Below are 17,324 nucleotides of genomic sequence, written 5' to 3' on the forward strand. Positions count from 1 at the left end.
ATTCCATGATGTGGACATTTTCTCAACATTTCCTTGTAGCGTTCCCAAGCCTCGCACATAGATTCTGTAGGTTGCTGCGCAAACTGAGTAAGAGCACTCCTCATAGCAGCAGTCTTTGCCATTGGATAAAACTTCACCAAAAACTTTTGCGCAAGATCTTGCCACGTAGTGATGGACCCAGCTGGTTCAGAATGTAACCAGTCTTTAGCCTTATCCCTCAGTGAGAATGGGAAAAGCCTCAACTTGATAGCCTCATCAGTCACGCCATTATACTTAAAAGTGCTGCAGATCTCGACAAAATTCCTTATGTGCATGTTGGGGTCTTCAGTTGCCGCTCCTCCAAAAGAAACAGAATTCTGCACCATCTGAATAGTGCCCGGCTTGATTTCAAAGGTGTTAGCTTGAATAGCCGGATGAAGGATGCTTGACTGAATGTCATCAATTTTAGGCCGAGAAAAATCCATAAGAGCTGGATCAGCTTGAACAATACGATCTCCCATGTTTACTGGTTCTTTCTGCTCAGTTCCTGAATCCGAATCCTCAAAATCTAATTTCTCCGGTGTATCAAGAACTTCGTCTTTCTCCTCAGCTGTATCTAAGGTCCTCTTGCGAGCACGAGAACGAGTTTGCATAAACGTTTGCTAAAATACCTGAAACACAACCGAAAAGAGTAATTAACTACTACATCCTAATCACTGAGTCCTAATGACCAATGATGGTAAGTACATAAACTAAACAAATACGCCGAGTCCCCGGCAGCGGCGCCAAAAACTTGTTAGGGCGAAATCACGCACTAATATTCACGCAAGTATACACGTTCGCAAGTAATATAGAATACTTTCTAGTTCGTTCCCTCAGAGACTTAGACTAATTTATTGTCTAATTAAACTCACTCACCAATGTATGATTACTTCTCAATGTTAAGATAACACTTAAAATTGTTGATTAAATATTAACTATAATTAACTACTTAATTAACCACTTAACTAACACTTCAATTTATCAATAATAAAACACTCATGAGATCACAACTTCATTATTACTTCCTTCTATAGCCATTGTTATTACCTTTAGCATGTGACAGTGATGATATTAATCAAATAACACGAAACTGATAAAAGCCAACTTTCATTGTACTAATACCATTCTACCAAGCATCCACAATTAAGATAGAAGTTGAATAGTCATCAATTATGTTGAGTTCCTATATGTCTACAGAAATTGACAACACAACGATTTAAGCACAAGTTATTCCTTTTTGATTACATAGGGCAAATAAAACTGTTAGAGTTACCCACTAATCATGCACAACGTACATGAACCTATGCTAGCATGGCAAGTTCTAAATCTCAAGATCCACCGTCGTTTCACAAGAGATTAACACCCTATCTTATATGTTCGCGACGCACATAAGACGAATACGCACAACCAATACTAGATATCATGCAATCATCACATACTAAAGTATTAAACAATTAACTAAAGAATTCCATAATAAATCCGTTGCAACCCCATGATCACGATTAGCCCATAATAGAACTTATCGCCATCATGGGTTCATATGAAATCATGATAAACGACACAAGAAAATAATAACTAAACTAATTATATTAAAACAGAGTACGTCACAAGAGTAAATAAGTCAAAGCAAGAAAACTAGCATCCAACGTTACAACGAAACAAGAATCACAAGAATATATGCTTCCTCTTCGTTGCGGTGTGCTAAATCGGTCTTCTTCCTTATCTCCTTCGCTTCTTGCAAAACACAATCTAAAACATAATCTCTTTCATATTCTCTATGAAAACGTCTCAAATCTACTTATATAATAGTCCCATAAAACTCAGATTACATAGAATTTGGAAGCCAAACAGAAATAGAAGTCTAAAATAATTCAGCTTTTTCCCCGACCCTGCGCGGCCGCTCAGCATTTTTGCGCGGGCGCGCAAGGCTGCTGCGCGGCCGCTCAGCATTGCTGCGCGGGCGCGCAGGACCCTACTGGAAAAATTCCAGGTTTGCTCCGTTTCTTCGCCGTAATCTGCCCGTTCTTTTCCTCTCGCAATGGTGAACACATGCCAAGGCTTATTCTTGATGATTCCTCCTCCGAAATGCAACAAATACCTTGAAATGCATAAACACTAGAAAAACGCATCAAATACACAAAATACTTGATTTCAAGACACCAATTTAAGCCAATTTAAGACGTTCTAAGTGGTATAAAATGCCACTTATCACTTATCACAAATTCATGCATGATAACAAAACTAACCCCAAGCTAAAATCAAATACAATAAATTGACAGATTAAATAAGAATTACACTATTTATGTTATGCAAGACATACCTATACAATAACAAGACTAAGTCACATTGACAATCCTAAGATTAAGTTGTTTGATAATCAATTATATATTCTGTAATTGTATTTCTTGAGTTTGTAAAACTGGTTAATAGATTAGACTGGGGGATTTTTCTGTGAACAGTTACAAGCTAAGGAATAAATTCTGGAAGAAGATCAAGTCATGATCATGCCTCGAAAAAAAGATGTAGAAGCTTGGAGTTAAATAAAGTTGTTTTATGAAAAATGTTCTAAGTCAAGATATCGACAAGTCACAGATCAAGTTATACCGAGAAGTCATTCGAGAAGTTCAAAATGACTTGTAGAGAAGTCCAAAATGGCTTATAGAGAAGTCTCAGAGATATCGACAAGTCAAATGAAGATATAGAGAACTGGAGATACTGACAAGTCATTTCCGCATGTAGAGATCTCCGAGATATCGACATGTCAAATGAAGATGTTGAGAACTAGAGATATCGACAAGTCAATTTCTCATATAGAGATCTCAGAGATATTCATAAGTCAAAGTTGTGTATAAAGAGATCTCAGAAATATCGAAAAGTCATTTATACATGTAGAGATCTAAGACATATCGACAAGTCATTTCACATGTAAAGAACTAGAGACCTCAACAAGTCAAATATACCTATAGAGAACTTAGAGATATCGATAAGTTATTATACTTATCGATATATCACTTCCCTATAGAACTATTGGAGATCTCGACATACTATCTCAAATTCAGAATATAGACAAGTTCAAGATTCAAGATTATCATTCAACAAACAATTCATTCACTGAATTGGAAAGTCTACAAAGAAGCTTAAAGAATACATAATCAAGGGGCAAGATTAATTGGACAAAGGGTGGTCACATACCTCCAAGATTCTGCACAACTTTGCTAACACCAGAAAAGGAAATATACAAGATTGCTTTAGAAATTGGTTTACTACATTTTAGTGCAAGTTTTGTAAACCCGTGCTGCTAGTCTATAAAGCATGCACAGGTCCTTAATTCACAAGTAACAAAACAGATCTAGATTTTTTTGTATTCTCTCAAGAAAGAAGCTGAGTTCTTATTCTTTTAAGAACACAGATTTGTAGCAAGACAAACTTGATTAATATAATTGAGTTTTTAATATATTGTGTTTGTGTGAATTCTATTTAACATAATATCTACATTTCTTAAACTGCATTGTTTAACTAATAATCCATAAAGTTTTAAACCAAGAAAGATCTAAGAAACACATTCACTGTAACGCCCCCAAATCCAGGGTCAGGGGATTTGGTCGTTTAACAACCCAACTAATTAAGGTGCCGCAAAAAAAATCCAGACTTCATAATTTAAAATTTGATAAAACTTTACTGTAATAACCCCAAAATTCTTGAACTTTTAGTAATCCTTATGAATAGTGTTTTGCTGATTATGCTGAATAAGAAAACTTTCCATGCCACACTATGTAGGGGTTCTTCTATTGTTATTCTGAGATCTTATTAGTACTTTATATGGGATATAAGTGTATGTAAAGATCGTCAGAATCCAAATTCGAACACTTTGATTTTTCCCGAAAATCCACCAGATACAGAAAGAATTGAGTATAAGGTAACAGGATAAAAAGTATTTGAATTCAAGGATTATAAGAGAGGATCATAAAAAGGAATTTAATGTATTGAGAAAGGTTAAGGGAACCCAAGTAATAAGATCCCGGGTATGATCCCTCAAACAATAAACGAGAATGAAAGTTAAGCGAACCGTATAACAGATCAGCGGTCATTAGCCAAGTGATTAGGAGTTAATCAAAGAGTTAGTGAAGGGTGATGTCATCTCACCAACAAGAAGAGGACAAGTGTGGGATGATGACATAAGGGGTGACTTAAGCATGACAAAAAAGGAGGGATTAGTTGGTTGATTGTGAACCATTCATTCTTTACCATGGTAAAACGTTAATTAAGCAAAAAAAAGGATGTCAACCAAGCAAAACCAATCAAAAACACAAAACACAAAGTTGACCATCATTTTCCAACAAGAAGCTCTCGGCTTTTCTTCATTTTCAAGGAGAAAAAAATCAAAATCCAAGATCCAAGCATTGTTAAATCATGAGGTAATTATCCAAGGTTCCTTATACATAGATATAGCTATCCCATGAATCTAAGCTTCTCATTCCTTGTAAATCTCTTCCAATAAATCAAGGAAGAAGATGGTGAATAGTAACCTTCAAGAAATAACTTTAGTTTTCTTGATTTTTATGAAAGTTCAAGGTAGCTTAAGCATAGATCAAGGCTTCCATGGGCATTCCAAGGATCTTTCATTGATTAAAAGCTTCAAGGAAGGTATAACTCTAAATTATCTTAGCATTAAGTTGTTTGGTATAAATGATTATGATGATGGAATGATAGATTAAGTGTAGTAGTTGTTTTGTCATGTTGAGATCTTAGTTGTTAAGTGTTTTTGTTGATTTTGGGAGTTAAGAGTAGCACTAGTTGTTCTTGATGATTCATGGTATGATTTGGGCTTGGTTTAAATGGTTTAAAGTGGTTGATGAGTGATATTGTCATATGGTTGTATTGGGATTGATTGGTGATGGTTTGGTGTTGAATTGGTTTGGTAAAATTTTGGGAAATCGCGTAAACATAGCCGTCGTAATGCCCGATTTACCTTAGACTGTTTTTGTTCTTAACATCAGGACCCGAGAACTCACTGTTAAGTTTTGACCACTTCCATGATTAGATAGTTCATGTTACGAGCTTCGTTTTGATATGTGGTTCGTATGAATCTGATGTATGGTTTAGGAGAAACAACCGTTTTAAGTAACGGCGTTTCGCGACCAAACCATTACCCCTCGCCTTACTTTGAAACCTTGGTTAAGGACTTTAAATGACTAATTGGGGTATGAAACAATTATGTTAAGTGGATTAGGCAGTTGGTAAGGTACTCGCGAAAGAATCTCCTTAAAACTCTTAATGGTTAATTTATTAAAAATGGTGGAGCCGAGGGTACTCGAGCGACTTAAGTGAATCGTTAAGCGCGAAAGCGAACGTTAGGGCTTTAAATGGTTAAAGTCTAGTTTCTTAAGCGACCATGGTTTAATTCCAGATTATGTTGTTGTTCATAGGTTACTGGACCCACTCTAAGCTTAATTCTACCCCGGGACACTCAGGCAAGTTTTCTACCCGTTATACTGTTGGTGTGATGTATACATATGTATATGCATTATCTTCTGATAGATGCATGGTGGTTAATTAGCAAATCTTGTGATATATTGGAGCCTGTGATATGGTATATATGCATGTCTGTTTCGTACTCTTGATATATATATTGTTGATTTAATTGCTTATAAGTTGCATAATACCTATGCTAGAGATAAGCAGTGGTTGCGTATACCCTTAGTATAGGGGACCCAAAGGTGAACACTTTCTAAAACCGGGAGTCGATGTTCCCGAGTATATTATATATATATATTTATATATATATATTGATATAGTTTTCAAAACTATTAATCGAATAAGGTTTATTCGATAACTTTATTTTATTTAATGAATATTATTTTGAATATTCATTCGAGGACTTATGACTCCGCTTACTTTATTTAATGAATATTATTTTGAATATTCATTCGAGGGCTTATGACTCCGTTTATTTTATTAATGAATATTTTTGAATATTCATTCGAGGACTTATGACTCCGATTATTTACTAAATAATATTCTTTATTTTATTAAAGAATAATGTGTCGATAATCAAACTTACTTTTGATTATTCAAATAAAGATATTACTTTCGTATAAGTATATCTTTAGTTATTTAATATTCATTTCAAGTATAAGTTTTACAACTTTGACTTCAATTATTTTTATAAAGATTATTCTTTATGGGAATATTATTTAAATAATAATATTCAGATATTTTCTAATATATTGGGACTGATTTATTTTATTAAATCAGCATCACTCCAAACATTCTTAAAATTGTTTTCGAGTCCTCAAAATGATTTTAAAGGTTAGGGCGGATCCCAAAACTCATTTTTATATTTAAGATCCTCCTTTCGAAGGGGATTTAAATACTCGCTCAAAACCTGAGGGATCTGGCTCTGTGGTGTGTTTCATATTCGCAACAAGGTTGCTATTTTGATAAAAGAGTTTTTGATTACTTACCCAACACTCGGGAAGTAAAATTCTTGGAACAAGTTAATCCATTAACAGGTATCGCCTGGGAAATATCGGTGAGTTTTCCTTTCCAACTAGATACGACTTCTTAGTGGAGCCGTATCAACAAGTTTCTACTTGGGGAAAAGGAGAACGAGCTTTACGTTTCAGGGTCATGGATTTCATCTGAACTAGGAGTGGCGTAAGTGGTCGAGTAGCGCCAGCCCAACCTTATTATATTGGCCCAAATGGCCCGGAAGTTCCGCTAAGACGGTCCATTCCTTAGGAGTCCAGTGTTCGGTTGACAAGTAAATCCGACAGGTTCTCCTCTACATGTAGAAAATGGTGGGGTTGCACTACTACGACTGATCATCGTAAGTGGTCTTCCTGGCGTGGCAAACTCCCGTAATGAGTTCATCATCCAATTGGATATTTCTGCAACACTACCCAGAGCACTTCGATAGAAAGGCTACGGTTGGGCGATTGTTGAGTGTTGGCAGGGTCAAGTTTTCAAAATGATGTTTGCATCAAATGAAGTATCTCATAACTTCATTTTATTTTGATGATATTTTAAAGATTGAATTCTATAGAAGTTTTGTCTTGTAGCTTAACCTATGGGATGAACTATTTATACATTGAACGGTGGTAGTTCAAGTAGTATTCGGAAAAGATATAAGTATATTGGAGTATCTTGTAATTTCATCTTTCAAACTTATATCTAGTTAATGATTGTCTTTTGAATGACAAAGGTTTCAGAAAAACGTTGAGACAAGGTTAGATATATGAGATCACCTTGCAACGATATTTTTATACAGTTATAAACTGGGACTCTGTGGATGTTATACATGTCAGAGGATTTCAAATATTGTGAAAAGTATATATATATATATTTATATATATACTGAATATTTTGCGACTTGGTCGCGTTAAGATATCAGCTTGGTTCATTCTTTTGACCAAGACTTTCATGAGTACTATGAGAATGCTCATATATTGTTAATCATTATACATATTATTTTGGTGGGCTTGTTGCTCACCCTTGCTTTCTTCTTTCATCACACAACAACAGATAGAAAAGATGAACAAGACCAGGCTTCCAATTCGCAAGCGGTTAGAAAACGTTCCGCAGTTTTCTGGAAGCGTTGATACCGCCGTAGCTGAGGTAGGAGCTACCAATAGGCTAGGTTTTCAACTATTGATGAACCAGACTTATGTATAATATGAATTGTAATAATGGCAAAGAAATGTAAATTTATTCAGAACCTTCTTGAGGTGTAATGGCTTATTATGTGGAATAAAATGACTTGTGTTATTTTTTTTGGTATTCATCTCTGAGACTATAACTTGTGGAGTGTGTGTATATTGTGGGGTCACAGTACGGAGTAGTTTATTGTTTATTTAGATTGGGTGTTATTAAGGGAAATGGAACTCGTGACAACCCAAATCCCCGACCCCGGATTTGGGGGTGTTACATTTACAACTTCTCAAAAATCCGATAACTTACAATTCTTGAAATAAAATACAACTAAATTATCTAACAATGCAAAGAAACTATAACAAAAATCTAAGAAAAGACCAAACTCCTCAAAATCTGTAATTCACACTCTTCTCAAAAGTAGCCCACCTAAGAAAACATACCTGCCGGGGAAAATAAAGGGAAAAAAAGGACCGGCAGTGAGCTAAAGGCTCATATACAGATATGAAATAACGTATAAGATGAATAAAGATCGGACATGATGCCAATATGAATATAAACCGAATAATGAAACAACCAGTGATGCCAAAAGTCAGGGAAGGTAAAATATCGTGATACATAAATTCACAATATGAATACACAAATAATCTCTAATCAAAATAACTTACTTTTCCAAATAAATTCTTACCACTTACAAACAATGATCATAAATAATATAATCAAAAGTACATATTATAAACTATAATCATACTCGTACACATACTCTTACATAAATTTTCGCAGTTACAAAATAATACACAAAATAGCTTACATACGAACATGGGAGATAATATTACACTTACAGGATGTCCTCATTTTTGGCAATACAGAAATATGTAGTCATCAAAACTTACAGGGTCTTGCATAGCACAAAGCAAATGCTACCCAATATCTTACAGGGGCTTGCACGACAATAAGCACGTGCTACCCAAATGGCCAAATCATACACATACTAGCCATGTCTATACGTGTCCCACAACTTCGGTGACACGCCCATACAATTTAAGTACACCGCATAGGAGTTGCCAAGCACGAGATTATCCACTCGCGACGGATATCTTACAAACTCCCAAGTCATACAAATAACATAAATAACTCAAACTAAATACTCAAAGATCACACACTCAAATATCTTACATCTCCAAAATTATATATAAATTTATCAAAATAACCTCAAAACACTATAACCCAACATCACGAAACAAAATAACATAACAAACCACTAATTATTGATAAGCTCAAATATGATCAGTTTCAAAGAATGTCAAATTAGTGCATAAAGATGAGTTCAACTAAAAATGAAACACGAAAGTCGTAGAAAATTACGTGACTTTTCTAGAATGGTAAGACTCGTAAAAAATGAACAAGTAACGAATTCAGAAAACAAATAAATGCGGACTGCAGAACAGAATCAGCCCCTGATTATAATAGTATTTTAACATTTAAGACATCAAAATCACAGAATTTAGCAACATAATGTAAACGTAAATTGTAGATATCGAAAAGAGCTTTCCAGAATGGTATTGCTCATAATATTTGAAAAAATATTCAATTTACTATGAATTTAAGAAGTTAGAACGTACAAGCACAATTTGACCCACCAGATTTCACAAATTACAGATTTCGAGATACTTATAAGTAAAATTTCAGAAAATGTAAATAACGAAAGAAGAAGATAATCAAATAAGCTTTCCGATGAGTCTCGAATCAAAATAATCCAATAAACAGAGAATTAAATACAAATTTCATAAGAATTTAGATTACTAGAATTCAAGCACAAGAATCCGATGAAGTATAACAAGATTTAGAATATAACGAAAATATCCGTACCCCGAGATCTTAGTTATCGAGAATACTAACAAAGATTTCAGAACCTCAAATCACAAGAACCCAATTTCACAAACGCCAAATTTATAACCCTCCAAAAAGTTTTTGATGTTCATCTCTATATCCATCTATTTTCTCTTTCTCTCTTCTTTGTCCCTCTCTCTTCTCTTCTCCGATCAAAGTAACGCAAATCCTTTTTTTAGCAAACCTTAAATCTTCTCTTCCTTCTTTCTCCTTTTTTTTAATTAAAACCCTCACTTTTTTTATAAAAGCCTTACTATTTTTTTAACTAACTAATACTCTTAAAACAATATTCTAATTATATGAAAAGAATAAACTTACACAAACTATTTTAATTAAAACTCACTAATATTATTGAACAATAAATATCAAATAATCTAATTAAAAAAATCATAAAAATATAGGGATGTTACAGGTCGTCACTATCAAATCTCAATCCAAAATAACCTGTTTAATCAATATACAAATGCTAGCGGAAGATATTTAGCATCTACGACCCCAAACTAATCCAAGATCTTTTAAGGTTACAGTTCTAGAAACAAGAATTCCAAATTCCATAAATAATTTTTCCCCACATTCTTTAAAACTCTTTTCGATATTTCAAATCTCAAGACTAACCCGCCAGTATAACTTCGAAAAGAAGTATACTAGGCCCAACTATAAAATAACACAATTATAATATAATAATATAAATAACTTTTCATAACAGAACTTACACTATCCTGCAACCCTGGACCAACCACCTTCCAAGAGCTTCTTCTTTGCTTTCTCGAATTACGCGGCTAAACAGCGCAAGCTAATCCTCACTGGAGGTTAAATTTAAAAACAGGCAAGTATGGGCGAAAGAAATGCTCAGCAAGTTCATTATAGCTTATATATGGTCGTTTTTGATATAAAACTGACATCCGCAATAATGACGAACATTTTAAAATCATAATTGCTGAAACATAAAATTTATTAAAGAATAGGATAATTGTTTCTCACTGTATTCAAAACTCTTCTTGATATTTTTGAGCGAAATGCTTCAGCAATACTTTGATTCTTGACGAGAATAAAACTCGTAAAACCGTGTTTACGGAAATATCGTAAACAACAATAATATGAAACAATGATTATGGACTGAATCACAAACTTCATTCAAAACCGAACTCTTGATATTAATACTCATTTTGTTGTCATATCAAATTAGATATCAATACGAACTTTGATGCTCACAACATCCCATACTGAAGTCAACATCAATCATCTATACTAACACCACCTTTGATATTTAACAACAAAGTAAGTATCAGCATAAATTAGAGACTGAATCAAAACTGCATTTCACCATTAATCCAAAACAGAAACGATAAATCATTTATCCTATGATTATCAAAAAAATATAATAATTTAGATTGGGATCTTTGACCGATGGACGTACTATCACATGCTGATCAGCCCGTGTGATAGCACAAGGTCATGATTCATGGAAACATGTCCCTAAAACACGAGTACTCAATTAAAAAGGCAATATATTTGCATGTGGCACACATTGTGTCATCATATTTCATATGACACTTAGCAATAGCCCTCCGCTGGACCGTCCGCCCCAGTCACTTACGCATTGATCCATTCTTAAAACCTTTTATTGAAAAGGGGTCATAATAATTGACACCCAAAATAATTTTATTCCCCCATTTACTTGGGTAGGAATATTCACAACCAAATTATATTTCTCAAAATCTAAAACATTTATAAATCCAGTAATTTGATGAGTAAAATCACTTAGCTATTCTGAACATAGAATAGAAGAAGAGTACTTGCATAAACAGAATCATTTAATTCAGCGATATATAAAACATTTATCCATTCTGAAATGAGAATAAGGAAAGTAATACTTATTCAAAATAGATATCACTTGAACAATAAGTGATGATAGGGATACTTGCCTTTGAGATTCATCAGTTAGTCACATTCGCAATGACACATCTATTCTGACATTTTGTCTCAAAACATCACCGTCCTTCTTTTCAACAATTTACTGATATGCTGCTCCTCCGATTGCTAGAAGCCAGATATCCGATACCATTCCATCTCATTCTTTATCCAACGTCTTGTCCTGATCAACTCGAATGATCCGCATCTATAATTAAAAGATGTAACATTAATCGTCTAAACGATAATTACTCGACCAACTGCGCGTCAAAACACTATCGTCTACCTATACGATAGCCCACACATAAAGGAAATAGTCAAACACAAGACTCTTGACTCATGTACGCACGTAATTCACATAACATATAAACACATAATCCACGTATCACATAATTCACATCTCGTATGACTCAGTTCGTTGAAAGGTTCGACTCAGTATGTTTAAAATTGACATCAGGTCAAAATATGATTTATCAATCAATAATCGACTTAGAACGACTCACAAAATAAGAAACCTTTTGATACAAAAGAATTTGTGTCTCGAAAATATTTTTAATGAAAGCAGAATATTTTTCTGAGTCTAGATGCGTTCGTTTCGTATTAAACGGACAAACGGTCTATTTTTTACGAATAAAATAAAAATAAATCAATTAATAATAATTTTAATTGAATATTAAATACCTTTATATAATTTTAAAAGCTCAAAATAATTTTAGAATATTATTTGGTTTAATTATAAATAATTACACTTCATTCAACTATTTATAAATAAAATTAATTAATTAAATGAATTAATCAATTATTTAAATGAATAAATAATTAATCAAAAAAATTTATAAATAATTAAATCAGATTATTATTTTTCAAAATAATAGAAGATAATAATTTAAAATTAAAATAAATATTTTACAAAAATTTTGAAATAACGTTTTTGTAAAACAGACTTTTTCCGGGGTTAGAACCCCTCAAAATCAATTCTAAACAATACAATCCAAGACTCTAATAAAATCAATAAATTTAAAACACACAATAATTTCAATCTGCACATATAAACACGTCCGAAATGAAAAATACGGCAAAAAATGACTTCTATAACAACTTCTGAAATTTATGAAATAAATATATAAACACTAACATGTTATAATATACACAAGTACGAAGACGGAATTTCAAAATTGTTACCCAAAATAAATTCTGATCACCCCGAACAGAATATTTGATGTCCGAAAAATATCTCCAGAAAAATCTGAAATTCATGGCCATAAACATATACACGCTAAAATGTTATGTGGAGTAATCAACGCCGTCAAACTCCTTTTCTATGCCCCAAAAATAAATTAACATGGAAATATGTTACGCAAATTAGCTTCTCAAAATCTTGTAATATATATACCAATACGCAGGTATCGAAACGCTGATCATTTATATATATAAAATAATTGAAATTTGGACGAACGATTTGTAAGATATGAATTTTTGAAAATTAAAAGAATAAATTAGGGCACAGAGAGAGGGAGACAGAAGAGAGAAGAGGTGTAAAGGGGGAGAAAGGAAAACATATCCGGGGGGAGGGAACAGGGGGTGTACGTGGCAGGGCGGGTGGGGGTGGCCACGTTTTTTTTGTTTTTTTTTGTTTTTTTTCCTTTAACTAAAATTTAATATAATATAATTAAAATTAGTCCAAAATTAATTAATAGCGGGGAATAATATTTAATCAAACAAATATAAAATTTGTTTCAAAATTCTAAAAAAATTATGAATATTTCAGAAATGCAAAAATATAAATTATTTGAAAGTATCACGATTTTATAAAAATAAAGGTACGATTTTTGTGGGGTTTGACGTCCCGATAGGGGTCTGGTTCGATAGCTTTTATGAAACCTAAATACTTTCTAAAATTCTCGGAATATTTAAAAATTAATAAAATAAAATTTTCGTAATTTTTAAAGTATTTTTGAAACGCAGATCAAACCCGCATTTTCACGATTTAATGAACAAACGTGCGGGTGAATTTAATTCCAAAAATTTTCCGAAATAATTTTAAAATTCTCAAAATATTCAAAACTCAGGAAAATATAAGTTTCATGATTTTTGAAACATTCTGGGATTTAATACTGAATTTACACTTATATATCAGACCCAAAAATAGATCACTTAGTCGTTAAGTAACTATAAAAATGATACAATTTAATATCAGATTTGGATAATTATCAAAACTGAACTTCTTATAAAACACCCGATGAGAAAATAATGTAAAAATATCCCGTCTCTCGAGAATAGGGGTTTTATTGATCTACCGAAATGATTATCGTATCGAAAATTTTGTGCCGAGACTCGTACGAGTCAAACTATACTCCAGATCGAAAAAGTTAAAACACGGAAAATATTCAGAATAATCAAATTATGTTAGGAAGGAGTTTTCCGAAGAGTTCCGGGTTGTAAAAACGCAAAAACGGTTGAAGTTGGACGGTTCCCGGCTTTATAAAATAGTTTTATAATTACTCAGAAAATAATTATTAAATCTATAAATCCTTAAATATCAATCATCAAATAATTCACCAAAATTCCCATAACAATCACATAATAATTATTTATTGATAAAAATAATTGCACGATATTTCCCGGATATTACAAAACAATTTTAATTTACCAATATCAATAAGATCGGCTTTCAAATAACTTTTAAAAATAATACATTTAAGTAAATATTTTTAGAAATTAACAAAGATCGATATAACACTTAATAATTAGCACACTACCATTTAATAACACCAACTCGTCAAACAGGTATAAAATATCCACCATTTTATTCCTTCTAAATCATAAAATCAAATAAACATATTAAAATAATAATAATAATTCTAAATATATGGGATATTACAATCTACCCCCTTATATGGATTCCGTCCTCAGAATCAACATAAGAGTGCTCTCTGGGGATCTTTTTACCAACTTTCGAATCTTGCATATGTAAATTTTCTCAAAATTTCCAATAACAGTGCAATTCCGTATACCACACAGTTATCACGGGAGCTTCACTCCGCACCATTGTTCCTTCCACATATCATTTGACCAACTTCTTAATAGAATCACTTTCACTGATAGAGAGAGGGAGAAAGAGAAAGATAGTATGAGATAGAGAAATAGAGGAAGAGAAAGAGAGAGAGAAAGAAAATAGTTGACTTCTCTATACACCACTGATATTACAACCGCATTGTAATTCACTGTCATTCTTGGTAATCCCATCACAAAGTCTTACTTTGACTTGACTAGGATAATCCTTGGTTGGCATACCTTCAAATATTCTAATGATGATAAAATAATGAAGTTTTGGAAAGAAAAGGATTTGACATTTAACACAGGTTCCACATATGTGATTATTAAAATATGATGATTTTTGAGTAAAATTTGCTGGAATAAAAGAATAACCGAGAGATCAATATGATCAAAAGTACTTATGTTGCGTGCCTTAGTTAAGACACTTACAAGTGAAGGTAATTAGCCTTTTTGTAATGCATAACACACCATTGAAGGCGTCCCATCTAACTTCTATCACAAAGATAGGGAGTCCTGACGTCCCTTATAAATAAGGTTGTTCATCTCAGTCAGAGTAAAAGAATATGAAAAGAATTCAAATTTAAATGAATAATCAAGGGTTAATAATAAATAACTCTCGAATGCATTCCTTGGATCAAAACTGAATAGATTTCAAAGCTTATATATCTGGAGGAAAATAAAATCCAGAAAACAAGATTCTGGTACAAAACGGCCATGTGATGTCACATACAAATAAAACTATCCACCACATAAGAAAATTGTAAACTTCACTATCACAACTTGACAGAGCTATCAAAACCTGAAAATTGGTTTCATGACAGCGTCTGGCACCTTTAAAATGAAGACATAATTGAAAACAAATTTTAGGGAATACATCCTCTAACAAATACCTCTTTCTGAGAGATGTCAAAATAATTTATAGAAAGAGAAGGTATTTCCAAGGTCTCCATACTTATCTTCTTTATCGATTATTCAAATGACTCGTTATCCGCATCCAAAATCTTCTTTTCCGTATCTTCAATTTATTGGTAATCTCCGTCTTTGTCGACTCATAGTAGCCTCGGAAGATTCCACAACAAACGTTTGCAGCTGCCGGGAATTCTATCTAACCCCACACAATAATCTCAGACGAGTACGGCTATCTTAACTCACTAATTGGAACTATATCCAATAGTCCAACACGAACTCGATATGATCTCTAGCGTCCTTACATAACCATACACACTCTTACACACTCTCATTTCTAGTTTATTATAACCTCAGCTCTGATACCAACCTATAACGCCCCCAAATCCAGGGTCAGGGGATTTGGTCGTCACTATGAAACCTCAATCCAAAATAACTTGTTTAATCAAATACAAATGCCAGCGGAAGATATTTAGCATATACGACCCCAAACTAATTGTTAGGTCCCAGTGTGTTTGTAGAAGGGGGGTTGAATACAAACAGTACCGAATAATCGAATAAATGCGGAATAAAAAATGTGAAACAAAATTCAAGTTAAATAAAAATATTATTAAACTTGAAAGGTGTTACAACAACTGTATCGATTACAAAGAATTAATCTCAAATTAATTATCACAAATTTAGAATAAATTCGACATGAACTTTTTCTATTTTTGCAATAATTAGAATCAAATGCTAAACGCGATTTGAGATTAAGTTCTAGGGATTTTGATCCGCTAGATTGTTACACAAGAGCAAGATAAAGATTTCTAGTGGATTGGATTTAACTTTACAATCTAGAAATTTAATCTTGAAGTATGCAGATGAAAAGATGAAATATTGCTTCATGTTTTTCTTTTCTGCTTTGTTCTTGACTTTTGTGATGTGGATAAAAAGGATGTATTCTGCTTCTGCTTCTTTTAAAACAAACAGCCGAATAGAATGAACTGGCATGACAATCGGTGAGACAATCCAATTGTACTAGCAAGACAATCTGTTGAACTGGAGAGACTTTCGGTATGACTATTGTTTGTACTAGCAAGACAATCTGATTGAACTAGTAAGACAATTCTCTTCCAGTGTAACTTTCGGCAAGACAATTGTTTGTACTAGCATGACTTTCGGTATGACTATCAATTGTCATACCGATTGTCATATTAGTACAATCAGTTTGTCTTGTTGAATTTAAATGAATTTTAATCCAATTTAAATTCTGAAAATTCCTAAAATTAATTCAGAATTAATTAATCAATTAATTCAATTAATAAATAAATTATTCTTCGCAGATATAATTTATTTTCTTAATTAAATTAGATGACTTAATTAATTAATAGAGAATTAATTCTAGTCTTCAACAACACCCATTCTTCTGCAAATCTTCTGAAAATCACTGAAATATATGAATCAATTTCCACCACTTCAATGTTGACACTCGATGTACTGTCTGGTTCATGAGTGACTAACTTCCGTGACGTTTCTTCATGTCTTGACTTTGATACTTTGATTTTCTTCAGATTAAATCCCTGTAATTATCTGATACCCTGACGAGATCTCTGTCACTTGATTAAATCCACAATCTTGATTTATATCACTGAGGCATGATCAATTTCTTGAACTTCTTCCAGTGAATTAATTCCTCAAGTCTGTAGATGAACCTTGTTTCTGAATCCTCTGACAGATGTTACTCTGTGAGATCTCTTTGACGGTAGATCCACTATTTACTTATTACATTCTTATTTGAGTTGAGTTAAATCCTCGAATATACAAATAGGCTATGACATATGCCTTACAATCTCCCCCTATTTGTTTGTTAGACAATAACACACAAATACCTAGAGGATAACTTAACT

General features: G+C 32.9%; 1 non-coding gene across 1 annotated transcript; it reads left to right on the forward strand.

Annotated features, from left to right (window-relative positions):
- LOC141694134 (small nucleolar RNA R71) lies at window positions 1-107 on the forward strand. The gene has a single exon (XR_012563462.1). It is a non-coding gene; the product is annotated as a small nucleolar RNA R71 (small nucleolar RNA).
- Window positions 108-17,324: the final 17,217 nt, after the last annotated feature.

The sequence above is a fragment of the Apium graveolens genome, chromosome 10 (assembly GCF_009905375.1).
Source record: "Apium graveolens cultivar Ventura chromosome 10, ASM990537v1, whole genome shotgun sequence".
In the NCBI taxonomy this organism is placed as follows: domain Eukaryota; kingdom Viridiplantae; phylum Streptophyta; class Magnoliopsida; order Apiales; family Apiaceae; genus Apium; species Apium graveolens.